General features: G+C 35.8%; 1 long non-coding RNA gene across 4 annotated transcripts in view; it reads left to right on the top strand.

Moving 5' to 3' along the window:
* The window catches only part of LOC105240029, a 180196-nt gene that overhangs the window by 105117 nt on the left and 54574 nt on the right, over positions 1–20505 (top strand). The window lies entirely within an intron of this gene.

Genomic DNA, 20505 nt, shown 5'->3' with positions numbered 1-20505 from the left:
GACCTTGAGAAATAAAGGAAGGGAGAAAAATTATCTCCCCAAATCGATAAATTAAACACAACCATCACTGACATTTTGGAATCTCTTCCTTAAGGTTTCCCAGCAATCCGCCTCTAGATAACCTTTTTTTTACATATTTGTAATCATAATAAACATACAACTTTATATTCTGCTTTTAAAAAATTTAATTCACACAAGAATTTTTTACTTTGCTATAGTCATTCAAACTCTGTAATATTAGATTCAGTTTATTATTTCTAATATTCACTTTTAGAAATTGAAGTTCTATGAAACTTTGTGGTATATATCATGATGTGAACAACTTTGCACAGATTTTTTTGTTGTTTGGAATGGTTTTCTTACAGTGGGTCACAAACTTTATTTGTTGATATTGGACAATGTAATTATATAACCAGATACTTCAAGTTACAAATGACTAATTAGAAATGTTAGATGGCAAACTAGTAAATTAATTTTCAGCCAAAGTTAAACAATAAAAAATTCTAAGTAATTAAAAACAATATTTCTCATAAACCTCTACCAAGGAAACTGAAAAGCCCCCAAACCCACTCAGGAGTCATTTTAAAGTATTTTCAGTGATTTTAAAAAAGATTAAAATCTATAAACTTTAGATAAAGTTTATAAAAGAATAGAATTTACCTAGCTTCACATTATTTAAAAAAACAAATTAATAAGAAGCGTATACAGTATGCTAGGATTTTATTGAGATCGTTAAAATTGGTATAAACTATGGTAATGTTGGAAACTCGAAAATGGTGAAGGTTACTAGCTGCTTTTCTGCTTTATTTTTGCTTGTTATATAACTAATGAAAGCCATATAACTTATGATTTCCACTGTGACTTTAAATGAGATCTACTTCAATTTCTTGTGTCAACTCTGTAATATTCATCCACCTTATGCATCATCTTGGAAAAAATTCCCCAAATTATTAACATATTCAAATCACATTCCAAGTAGACTGAGCAATGACCACATAACAGATTACATCAAGTTTTGGTATTTTTACACAGAAATTATAAAAAACTTTAATTCAGGAAACTAACTTTGAGGTAAAGGCAGTTTATTTAGTGTAAGATTATTATTTAGTTCAGGCTATGAATCTTTGGATGCCTCAGCCCTAGGAATGTACTGTCTTCCTATTGGGCAGACTAGGCTTGAACACATTAAACAACTGGAGAAAAATATAAGCACATGGAATCCAATGTTAAAACATGGATAAAGGTTAGTAATTAACTTTTTTTTAGAGAGACTATTTAAGAAAAGTATACTGAACACTGCTACAGGCAAAGGGCAGTAGATGGTTAATTCTATCTGAGTAAGAAAATAAAATCATATAGGAAGTGATATTTGCAGTGGGCTTGAAGAATCAGAAGACATGTGAAGAGAAGAGAACAAATTTCCAGGCCCAGTGAAATGAATAATCAAAAGTAGCCTGTTGTGAAAGAGCATGGCAATTTCAGGTGAGGATGTATTCATGGTTTATCCAGGGGTAGGAGCATGGAGGTGGGTCATATGAGGTTCAGGATATCAATGGGGACCAATTGTGGATTCCAATACCAATGAGTGCCAGTTTTGTTTGAAGGCAACAGCAATCCAATGCAAGATGAAAATCAGAAAGTTATCATATATGGCAGTGTGGTTATTAGATAAGGATGGGAAAATTTTGCTTAGCAGGAGACCAATTAAAGGCTATTCTTACTATCTTGGTGATAGATTATGAGAGGGCTAAAGTAAGGTAGTGGGCCAGAAGATACAGCACAGGAAATCTTTCCAGGTTAGAAACAACAGGATTCTCTTCCTTATTTCTTGCTTATTAGAAGAGTGGAGTGAGGAGAAGATTGTTTTAGAGTCCTAAGCCTTAGGGAAGAAAAGAAGACTGGAAATCGAATTTAGAATCACTTATTAAAATGAGAATTGATATAATGTGATGACTGAGAATGGGAGATGTGGTTGGGGACAAAGAAGAACCTAAGAAATTAGAGTGGGTACATAGAAAAGAAGAAATAACACTATATTTTTTCAAACAGTACCTTTACATTGTGTTTCAGATTTTAAATAGACATCAGCTGTATTTTCAGATTTTTTTTTTTATTTGTAAGCAATCTCTACACCCAACATGGGGCTTGAATCCACAACCCCAAGATTAAGACTCACATGGTCTACTGGCTGAGCCAGTCAGGGGCCCCATGACTGTATTTTTAAATGGCCAACTATTCTGGTACATTCAAATGCCAAATATGAGACATTCTCAGATGATGTGTTAAAATTGATGTTGCCTTTAAACAGATGCTCTAAAATAATCTTGTGACAAGATGGGAAAATACTTCATTACAAGGGCAAACAAAGCCAGATACATTTTAAGGGAAAGCTTGTACTAACTAATCACAAATGTTTTCTCTGTGAATAGCTTTTCTAACTTTCCTATTAGCACCAGAACTTCTTAGTTTCTTGGCTCTGCGCCTGTGTTCTTAGAAGTAAAAACATGTTTTGAGTAAGTTGGCTATTTTTAAGATAATTTTGAAACAGATTCTCTAAATTAAGGCACTTTCACTGCTACATAGTATTGTATATAAACAAGATATAATGTTTATAGGTGATTTCCACTAATCAGATATCTTCTGTCCTTAGGATTACAGTAAAAGTAGTTTTGAAAATTCTTGACTTGTTCTTTTGAAAATTTAATGTTTTAAATGGAAATGGTAAGAGAAACTCTCTGGGTTTAATTAAGACAAGAAAGAACTGATTGAGAAATCTAGGAATAATGTGAAGCTTGGGAGACTTTGTCTATGGTATCTTGAAGTTCATAATCAATGGAGAATGGAAAAATGATGCTAAACAAAAAAAAAATTTTTTTATTCCTGGCCTCCCTCCTCTCCTTCTCCTACCTTCTCTTTCTTTTCATTTTTTCTCCTCTCCTCTCCTCCCCTCTCCTCTCCTCTCCTCCCCTCCCCTCCTCTCTCCTCTTTCCTTCCTTTCTTCCTTCTTTCCCTTCTTCTTTCCTTCCTTCCTTCCTTCCTTCCTTCCTTCCTTCCTTCCTTCCTTCCTAGATTTTCAGAATAATAAGAATTAGGCAGAGAGGCCCACTATTTAGTAATGGGGAACTGAAATTAACAGGTTACAGAAAGAAAACTTTTTTTCCTTTCCTAACCTATAACTAATAACTTTAAACTGTTCAAACTACAGGTCCAGGTTGTAACCTGGTTTCTGAAAGTACTTGGATACATGAACATAAAGCTTACCATTGGTTGTCTTTGAAAAACTGTGTTAAGTTGGCAGAAGTCCAGAGAAAAGTTGTTCTGATATTTTTAAAAAGAAGAAAATGATAGAGCTCAGGGATTTCTAACTAGTAAACTTCACCTCAATCCTTGGGAAAATTTTCGAGAATATATATTAAATGGATAGTTTAGGAAAGCTTGAGTCATGTAGTTTCCAGTGAAAATCTAGCATGAGTTCCAAAAGAACAAATCAGGCTAAATAAATCAGTTTTATTTCTGCTAGGGTTACTAGGTTGATAGATAAGGGGAATGCTATGAACTCCATGCAGCTCCAATGACCGAAGATATTTGACAAAGTGACAGTTGTAAACTGCTCATGACCAAGGATTATTGAGAGAGAAGGCTTCACCCCAAATCAACCACCCATTCTTTATGGATTTTTTTTAATGAAATTTTTTTTAAGGGTGAGTCTAGGCCACTACATCTATCATTATAATAATTTCATTTTGCTAATTTTGGATATCTGTTCTTTTAGCTTGCTAATTTCATTTGAAGTTTTATTAGCTTTCACTTCCAGCTTTGTGCCTTATACCTACATATTCAATAATAAGATTCCTCTTTGGCGCGCCTGGGTGGCTCAGTCAGTTAAGTGTCTGCCTTTGGTTCAGGTCATGATCCCAGGGTTCTGGGATCAAGTCTGGCATTGGGCTCCTTGATCTTCAGGGAGCCTGCTTCTCCCTCTGCCTGCTATTCCCCTTGCTTGTGCCCACTCTCTCTCTCTTTAAAAAAAAAAAAAGACTCCTCTTTTAGTGGAACACAAAGACCCAGATGATCCCGTCTGTCTTATGACTATTTGATGGATGAGGTACTAATTGCCTTTCTTCATAGACAGAACCTGATGTTTTTTTTTGCAAGTTGTGTGACTTTAGGTAAGTTCCCAACTTCTCCAAACTCAGTTTCCTCATCCATAAAACAGGAATAATGGTATTATCTCAGAGTTCTTTTGGGGGAGGGTAATTTATTGGCATACTATATGCATTCTTAGTATATTATAAGAATTTAGTAGATAGGCTAGCTATTATTAGGCAGGATATAAAGATAAAGACAAGTGGCTCCACATACATTAGGATATAGAATCAGAATAGTGAGAAATTATTATATCAGTTAATATTTTGGCTATGTTAACTATTCAAAATAGTCACAGAAACCTAGGAAAATTTTTTTAAAAAGCCCACAATCTTAGACTTGGCATCTATCCCCAAGCTAATCCTAAAAAATATTAGCATCTACAAAGCAGGGGACACCTGAGTGGCTCAGTCCATTAAGCGGCTGCCTTTGGCTCAGGTCACGATCCCAGGGTCTTGGGATCAAGTCCTGATAGGGCTCCCTGCTCCTGCTTCTCTCTCAGCCTGCCACTCCCCCTGCTTGTACTCTCTCTTGTGCTCTGTCTCTCTCTCTGACAAATAAATAAATAAATAAATAAATAAGAAATCTTTAAAAAAAATATCCATTACAGTCTTCCATTCCAGGCTCCAGGGGAATTCTATTATGGTCATGACTTAATTTTTTAATGAAAAAATCTCTTTTCTATAGAGGAAATATAGACATTCCATCCATGGCTAGATCAATTCTTAAAATTATATTGTTTCCTGGAGTATCTGAGGAAATGAACCATACCATACATCATTATCATTCTTAATCATATCAATTACCTTAATTATTAACATTATATATAAATATTATGGCTTTCATTAATGTCCTTGTTCTTGGAATCAAGACTTCTAACTGAAGTTGTGTAAACTTTTAAGTAAATATATATGAAAATTAATACTAAAACTACATTTATATTCAAAGGCAAACATTGTGTTTGCTTCAAGCTAAGATATGGGAAAAAAGAAAAGTCAAAATATATGATTATAAGTTACAGATTTCGCCTTCAGTAATTAATTTTCACATTTACTGAAATGATGTATTCAAGTAGTGATTGGTATAAATAAAAGTATGTTTGGACATAAAGATAGGGACTACAGATTATTTATGTCAGATCATGGTGAGGTGCATTCACTTTGCACAGTTTCTCTGAATTCTTTATGTATTACAGAACACTTAATCATCCAAACAAGGCTTTTGGCTTGGCTCACTCAGTTCTACAGCTTCCGTTTTCATCATCCTGTCTATTAGAGAAGGCGGTTCAGGCAGAAGTGCTTGCCCCGAGGCCAAGGAGGTTGTGTGGGCTCAAGTACCTGCACGTTCACCCTCAGTGAAAACACCTTGCTTCTGAAGAAGTTTATAATTAGTAACAGTTTGAAAGATCTCACTCTACATGGAGAGAAACCATTTAGGGATTAGGTTGGGTATGTGTAAGAAACAAGGAAGTGATGAAAGAGGTTTGGTGCAAAACTCTGTTACAGGCACCTAATATGATATTACTTACATATAAGAAATGTTCTGTTTTTGGTCCTTCCTTTTTCAATGATGAAAGTGACCCATCCCTTTGGAATGAGAAGTTTCTGGAGGGGGATTGGCTTATGAGAAAAGCAGGTTTGGTGTGTGAGATCATATCCTGTACGCAGTAAAGGTGAGTTTACCCTCACACTCCTTTATTACATACCAAACCAACAGTTTTCATTAAACCATTATTCTTTGCCCTTTGTTGGATTTTTAGCCCTTTCTGTCTATATTCAAGGTGGATATAATATGATCCTGTAAGAATTAACTTTTGTGAATTGCCATTAGCTTAAAAGCCCAAGAGAATGTCTGTAATAAAATTCATACTCTTGGGCGCCTGGGTGGCTCAGTCGGTTAAGTTTTGACTCTTGATTTTGGCTCAGGTCATGATCTCAGGGTTGTGAGATAGAGCCCAGCATGGAGCCTGCTGAAGATTCTTTCTCTCCCTCTTGCTCTGCCCCTTCACCCAGTACACACTCTCTCTATCTTTCTCTCTCTCAAAAAAAAAAAAAAAATCATACTCTTCGTTTCTATATTAGGTCAGTAGTTCTCAACTGGACAATTTTATTTCCAAGGGAATATGTATCAATGCCTAGACACATTTTATTGTCACACATTAGGGGGAGGGGTTATGTTACTGGCATCTAATGAGTAGAGATCAAGGATGCTGCTAAATATTATACGTTGCGCGGGATAACCCTATACAGCTAAGATACAGCTGGCCCAAAATATCAGTAGTGCTGAGGCTGAGAAATTGCATTAAATAAAAGTGTTTTGGGGATGGATGGTGGGCTGTTTATGAGCACACTCAGTCTGATAACAAACTCATAAAGCAGCAAATAACATGAATGCCTTTACTTTTAGGGGTTTAGTCTCCTGGGGGCACAAACTAATCATTAAAGCCATGTACTACAGGCTTTGATAAAGGTGCACAAAAGAGTCTTTCATGGAGGAAAAAAAAAAACAAACACTTCAACTGAGAGATTAGGAAGGCCAATTGTTAGTGACATTATTTACATGATAAAATGTGGTGTGATATTTAGCTGCTCTAGGTTGCAAGCCGCAGAAACATCTGTCAATAAAAGAAATTCACATAACTGGAAAGTCTAGCGGTAAAGTTTGCTTCAATGTTGGTTTGTTTCAGCAGCTTAGTGATGTCATTAAGGAAAGACCTGATATAATCCTTTCTTTCCTCTGCCTCCCTGAATGTCAAGCTTCAGTTTAAGACTCATTTTCCTTCTTGTTAGTAAGATGGCTTACTAACTACACATCAGTTACAAGAGAAGACAGAATGTCAATTTCAGAATCCCCTGAGAAGAGTCAGGAAATATTTTTCACATAAACCTCACTTTGTGTCTTACCATCTCTAATTGGGTCACGTGAACCAGAAACTCTGAAACCAGAGTGTAAAATCATGATGATTGGCCAAAGCTGAGAGCTCAAACCATAGTACCAGGGAAGTTGGATATGTAAACAAAATGGGGGTAGCTATTGAAAGAATCAAAACAGAAGATAGCAAGATAACTACAGTGTCTACTATTTGTGGGATGAACTTTCAAAGCAGAAGAAACAGCTCAGATAAAGACATAGAGAAAGAAAGAGTGCAGCCTGTTCAAACTGGATCTCTAAACCAGTTGATATGGCTGGAATCCAGGTGGTATGGTAAGAAGTAGGAAGACATAAAGTTGGAAAGGAAGGCAGCGGCCAGTTGGAAAGGAAGGCAATGCCATCGTAAGGATGTTATTCTGTAACTAAATCTGAACTGTTTAAAGGATTTTAAGCAGAGGAAAGACATGATGGCAATCATGTTTTTTTAAAAAAAAAGTCTGGTGGTATTGAGAAGAATGGAAAGAAATGAAAAGGAATTTGAAAGTGAAAGCAAAGAGAACTCTAAGTTGAGACAACAGGCTTAAATCTCCTGTTTTATTTGTAATATAATGACAATTATATGTTCTTGTTATGAGGATTAAAGTAAATATGGAAAATGTGTAACACATAGCAGGTAATCAAAATGTTACTGATCATTTGTTCACATACTTGTGACCACTGGTTTGGCATTTCATCCGCACTACTTACTGTGTGAACTTGGTCAAAATAAATACCTTAAATTAGTCCATTTCTTTTCTAGCCCACATTACATGAGTACTAGCAGGCCTGAGTGAGATTATGTTTATAAAAAGTACAGTGTAACTGAAGGAGACCATAATACCACAAGTCACTATAATTGATTATTTGTAATAAAGGAGATGAAGAGGGCACCTGGCTAGCTCATTCACTAGGGCATGGGACTCATGATCTTGGGGTTGAAAATTCAAGTGCCATGTTAGGTGTAGAGATTACTTAAAAATAAAGGAGATAAAGAGAGGTACCTAGAGATTACTTAAAAGAAGTAACCTAGAGGTTACTTAAAAATAAAGGAGGCGAAGAAGACATACCTTAGAGAAATTCTGAAGTAGAGCTGAGAAATGAGGATCTAAGACAGAATGTACATAACAGGATGATTTTATTGTTGCTTTAGGATAAGAATTCTAGAACATAATTGCCTGTTGATGGAAACGATACAGCTGGAGGGAAAGGGGCTAACTGAAGGATCAAAGACCTTAAACAGATGTGAGTTCTCAGACCAGGGTATAAGTGAAAGATAAGTTTTTGAGGTGGGAATGGTTGCATTCTCCTTTGTAACAGGATGGGGAGAAGGAAAAGATGGCACAGAGGCAGGAAGGCTTACAGGTTTAGAGGGGAGAATCAAGGAGTGCTTGTCATCACTTAGGTATGGGTTTTTCTTCATTTACCTTCCTTGGCACTTTGAGCCTTTTTAAACTGTTTTCTTTTTAAGACAAATTTTTTTAAAGCAGTTTTAGGTTTACAACAAAACAGAGGAAAGTAGAGATTTCCCATATATCCCCTTCCCAGACACATGCACAGCCTACCCATTATCAACATCATTCACCGACATGCTACTTTTTTTTCTACCAAGGATGAACCTACATTGACACATCATGATCACTCAATGCCTATAGTTTATCTTAAGAGTCACTGTTTGTGTTAGACATTCTATGGGTTTGGACAAATGTATATAATACCATATATCCATCATTATAATATACAGGGTATTTTCACTATCCTAAAATCCTCTGTGCTCTGCCTATTCATCTCTCCCCACTATTCATTTCCTCACTTTCACCCTTGGCAACCACTGATCATTTATCTGTGTTCATAGTTTTGTCTTTTTCACAATATCATGCAGTAGGAATTATACAGTGTGTAATCTTTCAGATTGCCTTCTTTCACTTACTAATATGCACTTCAGTTTCCTTCATAAATTTCCACGGCTAGATAACTCATTTCTTTTTAGTACTGAATAATCTTACATTGTCTGGATGTACTACTGAAGGACATCCTAATTGCTTCCAAGTTTTGGCAATTATGAATAAAGTTGCTATGAATGTACATGTGCAGGTTTTTTGTATGGACAGAAGTTTTCAGTTCCTTTGGATAAATTCCAAGGAACAAGATTGCTGGATCATACAGTAAAAGTATGGTTTGGTTTTGTAAGAAACTGCCAAACCCTCTTCAAGAGTGGCTGTACCATTTTGCATTCCCACCAGCAATGTATGCGAATTCCTATTGGTTCAGCATGTGCTATTGTTATAGTGTTATAGATTTTGGCCATTCTAATAAGTGTGTACTGGTATCTTGTTGTTTTAATTTGTGTTGTTCTGATGTCATATGATGTGGACCATCTTCTCATATGCTTATTTGTGTATATATATAGTATATTGTACATATTTTTATGTATATATACACACAGTTTGCATATTGTACATATTATATATGCTTTCCTTGGTGGGGTTTCAGTTCAAGTCTTTGGTCCATTTTTTAATTGGGTTGTTTTCTTACTGTTGAACTTTGAAAGTTCTTTGCATATTTTGGATAAGAGTTCTTTATCAGATGTGTCTTTTGCAAATACTTTCTCCCAGTCTGTGGCTTATCTTCCATGGCAGAGCAGAAGTTTTTAATTTTAATGAAGTCCAGCTTATTAAATACTTCTTTCATGGATTATGTCTTTGGTGTTGCATCTGAAAAGGTATCACCATACCCAAGGTCATCTAGGTTTTTTTCCTATTATCTTCTAGGAGTTTTATAGTTTTGTATTTTACTTCACTCCATTGATTTCTATGTGATCTTGAATGGCTCACTTAACCTCTCTGAACTTAAACTGTATTTTCTGTAAAGCAGAGATCATAGTGTCTGCTTGGACAGTAATCGTTAAGTATTAGCCATAAAGCACTAGCCTGGTAAATTCATGGTAAACTCAGAATAAATAGTAACTATTACAATTAACACTACTATTACTACTATTACTGTTAAACCTACTACTACTTCTATTAATTGGCAGTGTTGGATATTTTGGTTAAAATGCATATTAAAGGACTTTTCATGTTGACAATGACCATGAGCATATTTCTAGATGTTACTTATCCATGACAAAAACTTGTCATTTTGTTTTCTTTCTAACTCATTTGATAAACTAAGCAAAAAGCTAAGTAATCTGTCTTTGTAGCTAAAAACCATCTTAAAAGTAGTGATTCTGTGTTTGTACTTCCCAATTCCCCACAATTATTGTTATACACTCTAATGATATGTAATATGGTACAAAGCATGGGTCTTTATTCTTTTAAAAAAAATCATACAATCTTTTTTTTTTTTTTAAGATTTATTCATTTATTTTAGAGAAAGAAGAGTGTGAAGCCTGATGTGGGGCTCGATCTCACAACCCTGAGATCATGACTCTGAGATCATGACCCTGAGATCATGACCCTGAGCAGAAATCAAGAATCACATACTTAACCGACTGACCCACCCAAGCTCCCTGGGTCTCTATTCTTTTAAATGAGGCTCTGGTTCAAATGCTTCAAGTAAGAGAACACTGAAAAGCCAATGTTGTTTCTTGTTCTCTTTTAATATTTATATCTCACTATTTGGAGCCAGTGATGGTTACCTAGTAGATTATATCACCATTTAATGTAAATGCATAAAATATGGCTAATAAACTGTTGAGACTCTAGTGAAAGCTTAAGTAGTCATTTGAGCTAGTTAAAACACTTTCCTCCCGGGATTCATAACAATTATTATTTAAGCAATGAGTCTTTAATTTATTTTTCCTCCTTTCTGAAAGATTTTCCTCTGTACCTAGTTAACCTCTGTTTCTCTTTAAGATCTCAGCTCAGATGCCACTCCTTAAGGCAGACTTTCCTGACCCTCCCCAGGCTAACCCTTGTTGGGCTTTCTCATAATACTGCATGTCTTTTCTAAGACACTTTGCAACTGTTTGATTACTTGATTAATACTTATCTCTTCACTAGAACAAAGGCTCCTTCCAGGAAGAGATCACCTTTCTTGGCAAATAGTAGTTGATAAATAATTTTTAAAAATATATAAACGGCATTTGACCTTTAGACTGAAGCAAGGTATCTCTAATAAAAACTGTAGCATCAACCTTGGCTCCAGAAAGATCTTCTTACTCATCACAGTTTTTGTTTTCTTTTTTTAAGATTTATTTATTTATTTTAGAGAAAGAGAGTGAGCATGATCAGGAGGGGTAGAGGGAGAGGGAGAAAGAATCTCAAGCAGACTCCACACTGAGTGTGAAGCCTAATGCGGGGTTCCATCTCACGACCCTGAGATCATGACCTGAGCTGAACCCAAGAGTCAGACACTTAACCGACTGAGCCACCCAGGTGCCCCTCGTGACAGTTATTTATATTAAAATATGTCCCATTACTGGGCACCTCGGTGACTCAGTCGATTAAGCATCTGACTCTTGGTTTCAACTCAGGTCTTGAGATCGAGTTCTACATTGGGCTCAAGCTGAGCGTGGAACCTGCTTGAGATTCTCTCTCTCCCTCTCCCTTTGCCCCTTTCTTCCCTGTACACCCTCTCCCCCACTCATGCGCTCTCTCTCTCTCTTTCTCTCTAAGAAAAAAGAATGTTTCCCTTTACTTTGGAACACACAGGACCAATCCTTGGCAAGCAGAAATATAGGAATCCTCTTGGTGGTTGGGAATTATACTTTGAATTCAGACTCAATGAATGTACATTGCCCACTTCATTCCACACTAAGCATAACCTCTAAAGCCACACTAGATATGAAGTAAGGGGGAGAACACCTCAGAAAAAATATTTTTCTGACATACCCATATAAAATACATTCCAATATTTGGGCCGTTAGTAATTTGTGTTGTCATTGTTGAGGTTGTAATATTAGTCACTGTGATGCTTAGTAACAGAACTAAAAGAAAAGTGTTCCATCACCAAGAATTCCTATATTTCTGCCTGCCAAGGATTTGGTCCTGTGTCTTTTAACATAGTAGGACAAACTTTAAAATAAAAAAACTGCTATGAGTAACAATTTCTCATAAATCCCTTCTAGGTTAAAGAAGAAAAAATGAATCAAAACAGATAAATGAGTAAGTGAATCGTTGTAGAACCACAAGAATAATATCATACAAATATTAAAATGGTGTTGTCAAAGAATATTAATTGACATGAAAAATTTCCAAAAATATAATGCTACATGAAAATAATTAGGTTATAAAAGTTCATATCCTATAAAATTTCAATTTTGTCAAATATATATTACAATAATTAAGAAAACTGGAAAGTAATGTTATTGCGGGTTATTATTATTTTCTCCTTTGTACCTTTGTATAGTTGCCAAATTTATTAAAATTAGCATCTGCATTTTGAAGCATATATAAAATAATGATTATTATTAACCCCTATTTCAGAAAGCCTTCCTCAGTTCTTCTCAACACAATAAAAATGAATTAGCTTCTTACACCTTTTCACCTCCTTACCCCACAACCACTTCCTCCACATAGATTGCTCCTTATTCATGATCTATAAAATTAATCATTTCAAAATGCAAACTATTAACTCTCCAAATGATATCCTTTAAAATAATAGCTATACTTAACTTCATAACTAAGATCTCCCCATATTTTTAGCAATGACATGGAGTATGGAAGATAAATGTTAGATTTTATGATGAAAAAATCCTCCACAAAATAATTCATAATCTTTATAAGTGTTAGCTGACATCTTGAAATACTTATGATTTCCTTTTGTTATGTTAACCACTGAGTCTAACCAGGACATTCAATAGTTTACCATTGCATTTTCAATAAAATGCAAACTCCTTACAAAAACCTGCCTCTGCCTTCCTCAAAGGCTCATTTCATACCTCTTTCCTTTTTGCTCTTGGTACTAGTTACCCTGGTCTCTCTCTTCCTAAAATAGACTCAAATTCTTTTGCTTCTTGAGGTCTTAGCATTTGCTGTTCCCGATAAATAATACCCTTTTATGCAGGATTTTTCACATGGCTGGAGCTGTGCCTCAATTCAAACATCACCTCTTACAGAGATTGCATGTATTAACATCTCCTATTTGTTTCTTTCTTAGCTCTTATACTCTTGCTAAATTTGGTACTGGTTTACATGTTTAACTGCTTGGTCTCCTCAATGGAAAGTGAGCTCTGGGGGCACCTGGGTGGCTTAGTCAGTTGAGCGTCTGCCTTTGGCTCAGGTCATGACCCTGGAGTCCTGGGATAGAGTCCTACATTGGGTTCCCTGCTCAGCTGGGAGTCTTCTTCTCCCTCTGACCCTTCCCACTCTTGTGCTCTCTCTCTCTCATTCTATCAAATTAAAAAAAATATTTTAAAAAGACAAAGCATATTACTGGTTATCTGGTGTTGTGGTAGGAGGGATGGGGTGGTCAGATTACAAAGGAAGGCAAGAAACCTTTTTATTTATTTATTTTAATTTATGTTTTTAATTTTTATTTTTTTTATTATGATATGTTAGTGACCATACAGTACATCATTAGTTTTTGATGTAGTGTTGGCAAGGAGCCTTTTTAGAGGAAATAGATGCTCATTTTCTTGATTGTGGTGATGGTTTCTCAGTTACTAACATATTTCAAAACCTGTCAAATTATTTTTTTTTTTTTTATTTTTTTATTTTTTTATTTTTTATTCGACAGAGATAGAGACAGCCAGCGAGAGAGGGAACACAAGCAGGGGGAGTAGGAGAGGAAGAAGCAGGCTTAGCAGAGGAGCCTGATGTGGGGCTCGAACCCGTAACGCCGGGATCACGCCCTGAGCTGAAGGCAGACGCTTAACCGCTGTGCCACCCAGGCGCCCCTGTCAAATTATATTTTAAATATGTATCATTTGTTGCATATCAAATATATCGTATGAACTCATTTTTTTAAAGATGTGTGAACTCAGGGCACTTGGGTGGCTCAGTCAGTTAAGCGTCTGCCTTCAGCTCAGGTCATGATCTCAGGTTCCTGTGATCCAGCCCCATGTCCACAGGGAGTCTGCTTCTCTCTCTCAGCTCATGCTCTCTCTCTATCTCTCTCAAATAAATAAATAAAATCTTTTAAAAAAAATGAAAAGAAGAAAAAAGAAGAGAAGAGAAAAGAAAAGAAAAAAGACAAGAAATATTTCCCTGAATTCTTAATGGGTTTCTTTGTCTTACAATATCTACATGGGCATGATTTACACCTATGCTGATGACTTATTTGTGACTCCTGTCTGGGTATATACTTTATTTATTTTTCAGCTACATGGGATTTTTCCATCACAATGGAGGCATTTGGTATTTTCCAATCTTTAATCTTCAAATATTTTCCTTTAACTTTCTCATGATGACATAATTACATTGTGGGATGGCCTCATGATTCCATTTTATTAATGACACATTAGAAAACACCTGACAGGGGCCCCTGGGTGGCACAGCGGTTAAGCGGCTGCCTTCGGCTCAGGGCGTGATCCCGGCATTGTGGGATCGAGCCCCACATCAGGCTCCTCTACTACGTACGAGCCTGCTTCTTCCTCTCCCACTCCCCCTGCTTGTGTTCCCTCTCTCGCTGGCTGTCTCTATCTCTGTCAAATAAATAAATAAAATCTTTAAAAAAAAAAAAAAAAAAGAAAACACCTGACAAGGAGTATTCTCAGGGTCACTAAAATCCTTCTCTATACTTGGTCACTCACTTTAGACCTAAACACCGGTAGAGGAGAAGCTACCCAACCTAACTATTAAATCGTCTTGCAATTGTAGCTGTCTTGGCTAAATTCCATTTTCCTTTTTATGCAAAATACATTAATTCTTAGTTTCCTATGACACTATAGGCTTTGTGTCAGCATGCTTTATAACATGATGACTTAATATATGTTGAAATACACTCTATGCCTAATTCTTTAACAGAGATCACCTTCCATGTTAACTATTCAAAAAGTCTTTAAAATAAAGCTTTTTAGGGAGGGTGTAGACTTGGAAATTCCCATCAGAATTGGGAGTTTAATGAGAAATCAAAATGTAGCAGATGATTGTGTTGCCCCTGATTTGCCGTATAAAAAATAATTTATGCCATGAATTTTGTTCTGTTCATTAGAAGAAATCAACATAATAAAGATTTAATAAAGTTTCAAAGTTTGGACAATAAAATCTTTGTCCAAAACACAAGTAAACTTAGCATTCTTACAAACAAATCTACCAAGATGCATTTTTAACCCTTAAGCCTGAAAACTAGCTTAATATTCTTTTGTTAAATTACATCACATTTCTCCAAAATCATAGTTGTCTCAGAAATAAGACAAAGATCGGAAAGTACCCAAAACTTTAAATAAGGTAGGATTTATTAAAGAGTTTTATAACAAGTTGATTAAACATGACGACACTGACCTTGCCCCTGAGTGAACACATTAAACTTCCCTGTTGGAAATTGCCTAGTGAACCCAAACGTCCTACCCATTCTAAGTTTGGAGAAAATCCAGAGACTGAAGAACATAAAAGGACTTGTGGCTCAACAGAAATAGTTATAAAGATAACATAAAGTGGTAGCTAGAAAAACAGTAAGTTCAGAAAGCATTAGAAAGGGATAAGTTTAGAATGTGAACAATTTCCTGGTGTTTATAGAGAATTATTTCTCTAAAGCCCTTGGAACATAAATATGTATTGTGATTCTCCAGGAGAGGGCTGTAGTAAACTGATTTTTTAAAATGTAATTGACCATGCAACAATTTTGCCCTGGGACATTTCATGGGACTAGTGCTTCAAACTATACCGTTTAGTAAATTCTGCTATAAACTATCAACTTTTGCTTATTCAGGTACTAATTAACCAACTTTAAGATATCCTGTCTCTTCGGTCATCATCTGTTTTATATTGTTAATCATGCCAACAAGTCATTTCAACTAAATCATAGTTAGGGAAAGGAACAGATAAAATATAAAGCAGCTTATTTTGCTAATTATTTGTAGCTCTAGCTTTGTTCCTTTTCAGTTGTAACTTGGCAAATGGGGCACTTATTTGCATGGCTGATTAGAAACTTTTTCTAGCAATTTTCTAGCAATTTTTAGTTGTCTCTTTCTTTCTTTCTTCCTTCCTTTCCTTCCTTCCTTCCTTCTTTCTTTCTTTCTTTCTTTCTTTCTTTCTTTCTTTCTTTCTTTCTTTCTTTTCTTTCTTTTTCTTTCTTTCTTTCTTTCTTTCTTTCTTTCTTTCTTTCTTTCTTTCTTTCTTTCCTTTCTTTCTTTTCTTTCTTCTCTCCCTTCTCCACTACAGCATGGGAGCTATGCTGTTTCTACAGTAAACTCCTGCTTCCTGGCCATAGTTGTTAGATTGCAGGTACCTACTTGACGCAAGTTTGGTCAGAAAAGAATATGAGACTGTAGGAAAAAGAGAGAACAGTTACTTACTGAATGACTGAATTCCTAAACTTCAACCTTGGGCTCTGTTGGCAATGGTGTTTTCTGCCACATAGACTTAGAAACAGGAAAAGTGAGGGAGGGAAAACAAGGAAGGAGGGAGGGAAAGAGGAAGGGGAGATAGGCAACATGAGAAGAGGGAGAACAGTGAAGCAATTTCACAGAGCTGAGCAAAAGCAAAAGTTGGAGGGAGACTCCTGACTAGGTTAATTCCCATTTCTGTTGTCTTGTGGTAGCCATGGCCAGTCCTCGTGTTCAGTAATTTCTTACTGAAATTAAGTTACTCGTAATGCAGTTCCCTTTTGCTTATTAACTAATCAGAGTCAGTTTCAGTTACTTATAACCAAAAAAACTATAATTACTTCATTTAGGCATAAACAATTCAATTACTGAGTAAAATCAGAGGCTTTACATCTAACTTATGGCAATCCTACTATCCATAGAAAATTCATATTTTATGTTTTAAACTGGAATTTAATATTTAAATCCAGGTCGTTTTAATGGGCAAGATTTATATAAAATCCTATCTAAGCTTTAATTTTGAGGAAACTAATATTTTTAATCAATTGACAAAAATACTGAATATATACTTTTATTACAAAACCCTCAATCTTCAGTTTACTCTGCTTTTGCTCTCTTGCTTTTTTCCCCTTCTCCTCTTGTGGATGTGCCAGGCAATAATAATAAGATGCTGTTACATTCTAGGTAAAGATAATGAAATAACAATATGTAAACCCGAGTTGCTGCCTGAAGTAGAGTAGATCTCTGAAAGCATGGGATTTGTGAAACACGATGGCAGAAGACTTTATAAAGAAGGTGGAATTTGAATAGAAACATGAAGAATGTGTAGTGGAAAAGGGGAAGGAGACATCCCAGGAGAGTTGCCAGCACAAAGAAAGGTAGAAAGGTATACAAGTAAATAGTATGTTCAGGAAATGATGAATGGACTAGAATGTAAGAAATTGGAATGATATGATTGTGGAAAGATTGGTTGACAACAGATTGCAAATGGCCATTGGCAATGGAAATTTGTAATGGTTTTTAACCAATAGAGGGACACAAATGATGCATTTTTTAAAAAGTTAACTTTGGGGTTACTGTGAAGGATATCTGCAAATGGGGAGATACTGAACAAAAAGTCTTATTGTTGATTAAGACATGATGAGTGACCAAACTAGGGTGACAGCAGTGGAATTCATGAGAAATAATGTATTTCAGAGGCACTTTGGAGATATAATCAGCATAGTGTAAAAACAAATGTTGAGAATTTGATGTTGGGAATGAGAGAGAAGGTGAAGTTGTCTGAGGTCCTTAAACAGAGAAGTTTATGGATGGTGGTATTAACAAAACCATAATACAGAACTGAATGAAGAAGAAAATAGAAATTGGCTTTGAACATCAGATTGTGATGCTTTAGAGGACCCAGGTTTACATATACAATAGGCAGCCAGATGTATAGTAATAAATATTCTCCTTGTTATAAAAATGATCAGGATAAGAAATAGAAATATGGAAATCATCTCCCTCAACTGAGAACGAAGCAGAAAGAAAACAAGAGAGAATGACTTTGACAAAGACAAGGGGAAAACAAAATTTCAGTGAGGTGGGGTCAGGTATACAACAGTGAGGTCCAGCAAGATGAAAACTGAAATTGCGCAGTGGTTGAGAAAGACACAGTAGACATCCTATGCTAGCATTCGGGCATTCTCTAGATAATTTTCCCATTTCTGTGAAACAAAAAATCTTAGTTGGTTGAGCCTATCTCCTGGGTTCCCAATAGGATCCCCAAGAATCCCGTACTTGGGTTGTCTGTATGACTGGGTTGGAAATACCCAGAGGAATCTATTTGCATAAGTGATTGAGGGACTGTCAGGAATAGAACTCATTCTAGGAGAAGGGTGAGTCAGTCCCAAGTCAGAGGGTCAGTGTCATAATGGGAAGGTAATTCTGTGTAAAGCTAGAGATGTGCCGCTAAGCTTGTCCCTTTATTTTACCCTTGTCCCCAGAGACTTGTGCCAGAGTCCTAAAAGAAGAGATGATGAAAATAAGAGATATATTTAAGAAATTGAGGGGACAGGAAACGTTTCTTTGCATCCTATGGAAAAGCATTTAGCAAAGCTGTGGAATAAGGGAAATTTCTCCACTCAGGGTTGCTTTTGGAGCAGGTTGACTTGTGGATGAGGCACAATACCTGGAAAAGAGAAGATGCAGGAGAGAATGTAAACACTCAGAGACAAAAGAAACCAAGGAGTAGAGGAAGAAAAAACTCTGTGGTGTTTGTGCTAATTGTGAAGCACAAATGTGACAAACTCGGATGCAGGTGTTGAGAGAATCTGGAGCCCCTGCATTTGTGGCCGAGAGACAGAGGCAGAGAAATACTATTTCATTACTACTTTCAAGGCCTTTCCTCTTTGTTTAATCGGGGGAAATGCTCCACTTGCTCTATTTTCAAAACCTACGTGTATAATTATCTTCATAGAATCAACTTAAACAATAACAAAAAAAGAGAACTTTACCACTTTCCCATCTCCTGAATCAGGAGAGACTCTGAGAGTTGATGTATTCTCTGAAAATTCTAAGGAAATTACACTCTGATAAAAAAAAAAATTACTCATGTTGATGTACTTTATTTCAGTGTTGCACTACTGCAAGTTTTATCTTCTCATTTAGCAGGTACTTTAGAACCTTTAGTGTTCAATCACACTGTCCCTTTGGTGTCTGTCTGGATAGTATTCTGGAAACAAACATGCAACTAATGAATCGTTGAACACTACATCAAGAACTTATGATGTGTATATGCTGGCTACCTGAGCATAATAAAAAATAATAAAAATTAAAAAATGCCCAGTTCACATATTAAGAATTCCTTATGTCTCCGTAACTTTTAAAGAGCTTCTTGAATTAGATGACTCCTAAGATCCTATAGAGTTTTCTGACTTCATTTCATTATATCTTGTCATACTTTTCAAAAATTTCTTTTGTTTCTGGATTGTGGGATAATTTCCTGAGAATAATTTCTCTATCACTTTAATTTTTGACACAGCAATCTGTTATTCACTGTCTCTGGTATTATCTTAACACATTTAAAAACATTTTGAGTATAGTTGACAAACAATATTACAATAGTTTCATAGGTTCAATACAGTGATTCAATTTCTCTACATTAAATAACATGTTTTAGACAAATACTTTCTCTTTTAATCCTCATTTTCAGCCCATTCCCATCTCTGGACTGCATACAGAAACACTATCATGTTGAATCTGTATAAGTTGGGCTCTTTCCATAGTTTGGCTATTGTTGATAATGCTGCTATAAACATCGGGTGTGTGTACCCTTTGAATCTGTATTTTTATGCACTTTGGGTAAATACCTAGTAGTGTAATTGCTGGGTCGTAGGGTAGTTCTATTTTTAACTTTTTGAGGAAACTCCATACTGTTTTCCAGAGTGGCTGCACCAATTTGCATTCCCACCACTAGTGTAAGAGGGTTTCCCTTTCTTGGCATCCTCGCCAACAACTGTTGTATCCTGTGTTGTCTATTTTAGCCATTCTGATAGGTGTAAGGTAGTGTATCATTGAGGCTTTTGATTTGTATTTCCTTGATGATGAGTGATATTGAACATCTTTTCATGTGTCTGTTAGCCATCTGGATGTCTTCTTTGGAAAAATATCTATTTCCTCTACCAATTTTTTAATTGGATTGTTTGGTTTTTGGGTGTAGAGTTTGAAAAGTTCTTTATATTTTGTATACTAACCCTTAATCAGAGATGTCTTTTGCAAATATCTTCTCCCATTTCATAGGTTGCCTTTTAGTTTTGTTGATTGTTTCCTTTGCTGTGCAGAAGGTTTTTATCTTGATGAAGTCCCACTAGTTCATTTTTGCTTTTGTTTCCCTTGCCTCCAGCAATGTGTTTAGTAAGAAGTTGCTACAGCAAAGGTCAAAAAGTTTGCTGCCTGTTAGATACAAAACTTTTATTTTAAAGATTTATTCATTTATTTATTTGAGAGAGAGAGAGAGCACGCACAACCGAAAGAGTACAAGGTGGCGG

This window comes from Ailuropoda melanoleuca, chromosome 8 (assembly GCF_002007445.2).
Source record: "Ailuropoda melanoleuca isolate Jingjing chromosome 8, ASM200744v2, whole genome shotgun sequence".
Classification (NCBI taxonomy): Eukaryota; Metazoa; Chordata; class Mammalia; order Carnivora; family Ursidae; genus Ailuropoda; species Ailuropoda melanoleuca.
This window is presented reverse-complemented; position numbering and strand designations above follow the sequence as displayed.